Source organism: Camelus dromedarius, chromosome 33, assembly GCF_036321535.1.
Source record: "Camelus dromedarius isolate mCamDro1 chromosome 33, mCamDro1.pat, whole genome shotgun sequence".
Taxonomy (NCBI): Eukaryota; Metazoa; Chordata; class Mammalia; order Artiodactyla; family Camelidae; genus Camelus; species Camelus dromedarius.
In genome coordinates this window covers 13,577,918-13,584,357 of record NC_087468.1, presented here as the reverse complement: position 1 = coordinate 13,584,357, position 6,440 = coordinate 13,577,918, and positions in this window count along the sequence as shown.

The window sequence follows — 6,440 nt, the reverse complement described above, 5'->3', positions numbered from 1 at the left end:
AGGTCTCTGTGAGTCAAGGGAACAGAAAGCCAGCCAGTGTGGCCGGTGCAGCCAGCCTAGGGGAGGGTGGGAGAAGAGGGTAGGGCTGGATGCCACGGGGTCCCCGGGGGTAAGCCAGGGTGCTGGGTAAGCAGGGAAGTGACAGGTGTATTTACTTTTATTTATTTATTTATTTCTGTATAGAGTCTCCAGAGTTGAGGGCTCAGTGAGACAGGGAGACCAGGCAGGGGCTGGGTGACAGTCTAGAGGAGGCGGGATGGTGGCTTGGAGGGGGTGGAAATGGCAGAGAAGGGGAGACAGAGGGCATGGGACCACTATCTGGGATGCTTGGTCGAACTGCTACCTAAGTAGACATGAGATGCAAAGATGAGAGTCAAGGGCAGTTCCTAGATTTCTGGCATGAGCAACTTGGGTGGGTGGTCATGGTATTTGCTGAAATGGGAGAGAACTGGGGAGATGGGGCTTAATGGAGAACACCAGGAGTTTCACTTTTTAAATGTTAGGTCTGAGGTATCTGTGAGATACCCCAGCAGGCCTAGCCTGCACCTGGAGCTGACAGGAGGGGCTGGGCCGCAGAAATGAGCTCGAGTGTGACCAGCAGGAAGGTGGCCCGTGCTGGGGGCTGGCGGAGCCTCCCCATGAGAAGCCTGCAGAGGTGAGAGAGAAGGGGCGGCCAAGGAGCGAGAGAAACACTGCGAGGGTGTGTTGTCACCGAGACAAGAGAGGAGATAGGTAACTTCAGGAGGAAGTGGTCAGCTGTGTCAAACGCTACTGGAGAGTGTCTGTGCAAAGTGACCACTGAATGTGGCCACACGGAGGTTCTGGACAAGCCGGGGGTGGAGGCCGGCGCCACGAGGTGAGGACTGATTAGGAGCTGAGGACAGGGGTCTGCCCCCTCCACACCTGTATGAGTCTCCATCCTCCCTGACTGTGAACTTCTCCCTCAACCGCTACCCAGCTTGTGCCGCAGAGGGCCTGGCTCGTAAATGCTCCACAACCATGTGATGAAGAAATGGGTCAAAGCCACTCATCTCCCTTCCCTTGTTCACATCAGAAATACCATGGGAAGTGGAATCTGCCTCTCCCCTCTCCTTCCAGGCAACCGGTCCTGTGTGTTTGGTTTGTGCGTCTGGGGGGACCTGGGGGTATGGCTAGGGAGTGGGTCCTGCTTTCAGCAAACTCTAAGAAGAGACTCCCAGACTCCTGCACTCACCACCTTTGTCCCAACTCCTAGAACTTTCACCTCCTCCCCAAGATTGATGACCCAGGAGCAAAACTGGATGGAATACCCACAGGCAAGGAGGGCCTCCAGCTCACAGGGTGAGAGGCTGCCACGTGGACAGAGAAACTGGCTTCTGCCCCAGAGGCCCTGTCAGGCGGTGAGCCTTGATCCTCCCACTCCCGGGGGGGTCTCTGCCCAGCACCCCCGCCCCCAGGGCCCAGCGTACAGACATGCAGCCTCCTGACATGACCACAGCCTGAGGGCAGACAGCCTTGCCAAGCAGCCCCTTCCTGCCTCCCTGGAGGTGGCGACTTCCTGTTTGCCCACAGAGGAAGCCACTGAGCACAGGTGGGGAGGCGGCTTTGCACACACAGCGCTGACTGCGAAGTGGAGCCCACCTTCCAGGAAGGGAGCTCTGGGGAGTTCAGTGCACAGTCCGCCCTCCTCAGAGGCAGAGGGAGGCAGCAGAGGAAGGGAATGGGCTCCTGACTTAGAAGTCCCTTTCATGGAGAGCCCCTTGCTGCTGAAGCTCGCCAGGCCCTTTCCAAGCAGCATCTCCAAGCTCTCGAGTCTGGGGTTGGGGTGGGGGTGTTAATTATCCTCATGCTACAGAGCAGAGGAAGAGACTGAGGGTCAGAGCAGTCACTCAGTCTGGGCTTGAACCCAGGACCACAGCACCAAACGCACCCTGTGTGGTACCCCGTCACCATCTGCCCGCTGCTGACTTGAAAGAGCGAGACTTCTTTCCAAGCAAGCAGGGCTGCTGACACCCGGCCTGAGCTCACTTCTACGATACGAAGCTTATGAAAACCCCTGTGCTGATGGAGCCCATTACCGTCCTTCTGGGGGTACCAGCTACCAGGTAGGGTGAGCGCCAAGGCCAGAAGCACCTCAACGGACCCCCATGTCCCTGACCTTGTCTCCCTGAAGGGTTTCTCCCTTAGGGAGGCCTGGGCATCAGGCAGTCCCATGATCTTTCCTCCAGAAAATACCTGATTCCCTCCCAGCTCTCCTTCCCCCACCATCCTGGGCCCTCAGGGAGGACAGACAGGAGGACCTGCTTCCCTAAACATTCCTCTGCCGGGTTAGATGGTGACAGTCCCGCTGGCCAAATGGACTGTGGGCTCCCTGGGGATCAGAGCAGAGAGCCGGGAGATAGGGCCAGGATGAGGGCTTCCAGGGACTGAGCCCGTGGCAGGGGTCCCCAGTGCTCCTCCCTAATGCCTGTGGGCTCAGACTGGGAGGGAGAGGACTCCCAGAGGCCGCGCAATGAGAAAAGGGGGGATGGTCCAGCGGAAACACCATCACCAACCTCCCAACACATACGGGGCACCAACGCTGCCCTTGTTTTCCTGGGGGAGGACAGGAAGTCATTATTATGAAAGTGAATGACAAGCTTCTGTCTCTTAGACTTGGTTGCCCAATCCCGTGGTGGGTACAGTAACCAGAAGAGATGTCCCTAATCGGCCAGTGGACAGATGCCCAGGCCACTGCTCCCTGGCCCTCCTTTTTCTTGGCACCAAAGTCTGGCCCCGGCTGCTCTCTTCCCAGGCTCCCCGGCGGGGCTGCCCCCCAGCGTCGCCCTGTGTTTTCAGATGAGCATTTTCCCTGAAGTCATTTGTCCTGGGTCTGTCCTTCTCAGGTAAGCAGTGAGCAGGGCTCTACAGTTATTCACCTCCATCCCCGAGCCCCTTGGCACCCAGAACATGCTGTCAAACATCTGTTGAAGTGCACATGCATTAAGATGTTTATAAAAGCAAAAAATGCTCCCAACCACAACAGCCATAATCCAGAACCAGATAAATTATGGTATGGCCATAGAGCCATATGGTGAACATTTAATGATCTTGTTTTTGAAGCATATTTAATGAAGTGTGAAGATTCTTATGGTATACTCTTAAGTAAGAAAATCCATTATATATTCAGTATGGGCTCAATTTTTTAAAAATTCGTGTCCTCAAAAAACTAAAAATGGACTTACCCTATGATCCAGCAATCCCACTCCTGGGCATATATCTGAAGGGAACTCTAATTCAAAAAGATACATGCACCCCAATATTCATAGCAGCACTATTTACAATAGCCAAGACATGGCAGCAATCTAAATGTCCATCAACACATGACTGGATAAAGAAGTTGTGATATATTTCTACAATGGAATACTACTCAGCCATAAAAAAGAATAAAATAATGCTATTTGCAGCAACATGGATGGAGATCATCATTCTAAGTGAAGTAAGCCAAAAAGAGAAAGAAAAATACCATATGGTATCACTCATATGTGGAATCTAAAAAAAGAAAAAAAGAGGACACTCATGAACTCATCTACAAAACAGAAACAGACTTGCAGACATAGTAAACAATTTTATGGTTACTAGGGGAAAGGGGTGGGAAGGGATAAATTTGGGAGTTTGAGATTTGCAAATATTAGCCACTGTATATAAAAATAGATTTAAAAAAACACAAATTTCTTCTGTATAGCACAGGGAACTATATTCAATATCTTATGATAACCTTTAATGAAAATGAATATACATATATATATGCATGCTTGGGACAGTATGTGTATACCAGAAATTGATACATTGTAACTGACTATACTTCAATTAAAAAAAATCTGTTTGTGTATTTAGGCCATTAAATACCAAAACATTGGTTGACAGTGGCTATCAGTGGGTGGTAACAATACACATGATTTTAAATTCTGGCTTTTTTTTGGTATGTACCTACTTTTCAAAAATAAGTATGTGTTTGTCATCAGCAGAAAGAAAGGTACTAAAAAATTAAACTTGTTGAATTAAATATTGATTGAATTTCTCTGCTCACTTTAAAGACCGGGCAGTTCTTTGCCAACCCCCATCCCCCTATTGCCAGTGGAGGCTGAGAACCAGTGTGGGACAGAGGAGGGGCTGGAGGGGCTGCACAGGTGTTCACTGTTTCTGACCCATCACTACTGCTGCCTCTCAACGGGCTGCCAGCGTCACCTCCCAGAAGTTGGTGGAGGGACTTATTCAGTGCCCCAGAACCAACACGAAGTTTATTTTAAAAAGAAGACATTTGAATAATGAAATAATGCCACTTGCAGCAACATGGATGGACCTAGAGATTATCATACTAAGTGAAGTAAGTCAGAGAAAGACAAATATCCTATGATATCACTTATATGAGGAAGGTAAAAAAGATACAAATTTTATTTACAAACCAGAAATACAAAACAAAAACAAACTATGTTACCAAAGTGGTCAAGGGGGGGAATAAATTAGGAGTTTGGGATTAACACAAATACACTACTACACACTACTATAAACGAGATAAACAAGGACCTACTGTGTAACACAGGAAACTATATTCAATTTTTGGTAATAAGCTATAATCACTTTGTTGTACACTTGAAACTAACATTGTAAATTAACTACACTTCAATAAAAAAAATTTAAAAATAAATAAATAAAGATGTAGATATTTGAGATTCCACAGATGCAGCAAGAAGCCTTCTCAGAGCGTCCATTATCTGACTAAAAGCAGCAACTACTGAGAAATAAGGCTGCTGCCATAAATTCCTTCTGCAGGGCAGATCTACTCCCAGAAGGGAGAACTCAATAAAACCTACCCCAAAGCCCTTCCTTAAGAGAGATTTACAGCCCAGAAGGAGACTGAAAAAACACTCCTACCTGTAGAGGCAAACATGGCTGGGTCTCTCATTTCTCATTTGTTCTAAAACCCCGTTTGTCTTTCCAAAAGAAACCTATTTGCTCTTCCCATTGATGTCTCTTTCTCCCTTTCCCTTTCCCCTACTCAGTTAGGCAGATAAGGCTTTAACTTTAACCAGGTAACAAGCCAGCCACTTCTTTGACTGGCTCCCACATGCATGCCAATAAAGCTTTTTCTACTGCTACACAGGTGTCAGTTTAATTCGCAGGCACGAGGGATGGAATCTTAGAGGGTAGGGGAAAACTTTTTTCCCTCTCCTACATAGCACAGATCACCTCCTCCATGAATCCACTCTTCTAAAGCTGTGTTTGCCTAAGCAGGCGTATGGTACACATAATAAACATTTTTGATAGTTAAGCATTTATTTGAATACTGATAAAAATAATATGTCATATATTTAAATATGCATAAAAATATAATAACATTTACAGCAAACCCATGATTTTATAAATGTTATTGGTTAGGAACATGCTAAAGTAAATAGTGCCTACTTTATGTTTTGGTTTGTTTTTTTTTTCAAATTGTGTGCATTCAAGAAAAAATATTAAATAAAATATACCTCTTATGTCAAAAATCATGACAAGCTATGGAAATGAGTAGACACTTTGTACAGCTGAATCCAACCTTTAAGACATTTACTCTTTTGGAGAAAGATCTGAGGGTCTTCCTTATAACACTGATTAGCCTTGATCAGTCAGTAACTGACAAGCAGGATGTTGTCAGGTGTACGATGGGCAGGAAGCAAGGTGTTATGTAAAAGAGAGAACAGGTACGCTCTCACAATATGAAGGAGGAAGACAAAACCAAAGCAAGGCATCTCCTAGGGCTACCCGGAGGGTCCGTGTTACCTGGAGTTGCCCAGAAGCTGACCTTGCCCATAGCAACAAAGCCTGGGGCTCCCCGTGCCAGCCCGAGTCCATCATCTCTATCACAGTTGCCTGCAGGAATAGAGGGGGCAGCCTGGCTTGGCAGCTTCCAGGGGAACAGCACTGGGGCCCTGGGGAGAGAGCCCACACACCTGTACCTCCTGAGGCCTTTTTCCTCCTGTCTGCCTTGGCCCTTCCAGGCATCCTCTAAGGGTGCACTGAAAGACGCCGGGAAGGCAGGGACCCCTCCTTAAATGTCCTTGTTTATAAGGACCCCTGCCGCATCCCTGCCCAGGTTTCCATGCTGAGAGGACGCCTTTCTGAGGTTGGAGCCAGCAAAGGGCAGAGAGTTCAGAACTGCATCCGTGCCTCCTTGCTGGTTCGGCCTGTCCATCCACTTCTCCCTGCAAGCCTGCCCCAGGCTTTGTCCCAGCTGGGCCTCTTCGGTCCTGAACGCTCTCCCATGATGATCTCGCCCACTCCCAGAGGTTCATCTCCTACCTGCTCGCCAAAGGTTCACAAACCCTCCCCAGTCCTAACTGCCAATGGGAATCCTCTAGCCAGGTGGGCAGGACTTCAGAATTAGCAGCACACCCAATAACCTGTCCACGTGCCCCTGAGCACACCTCCCCATCCTTTGC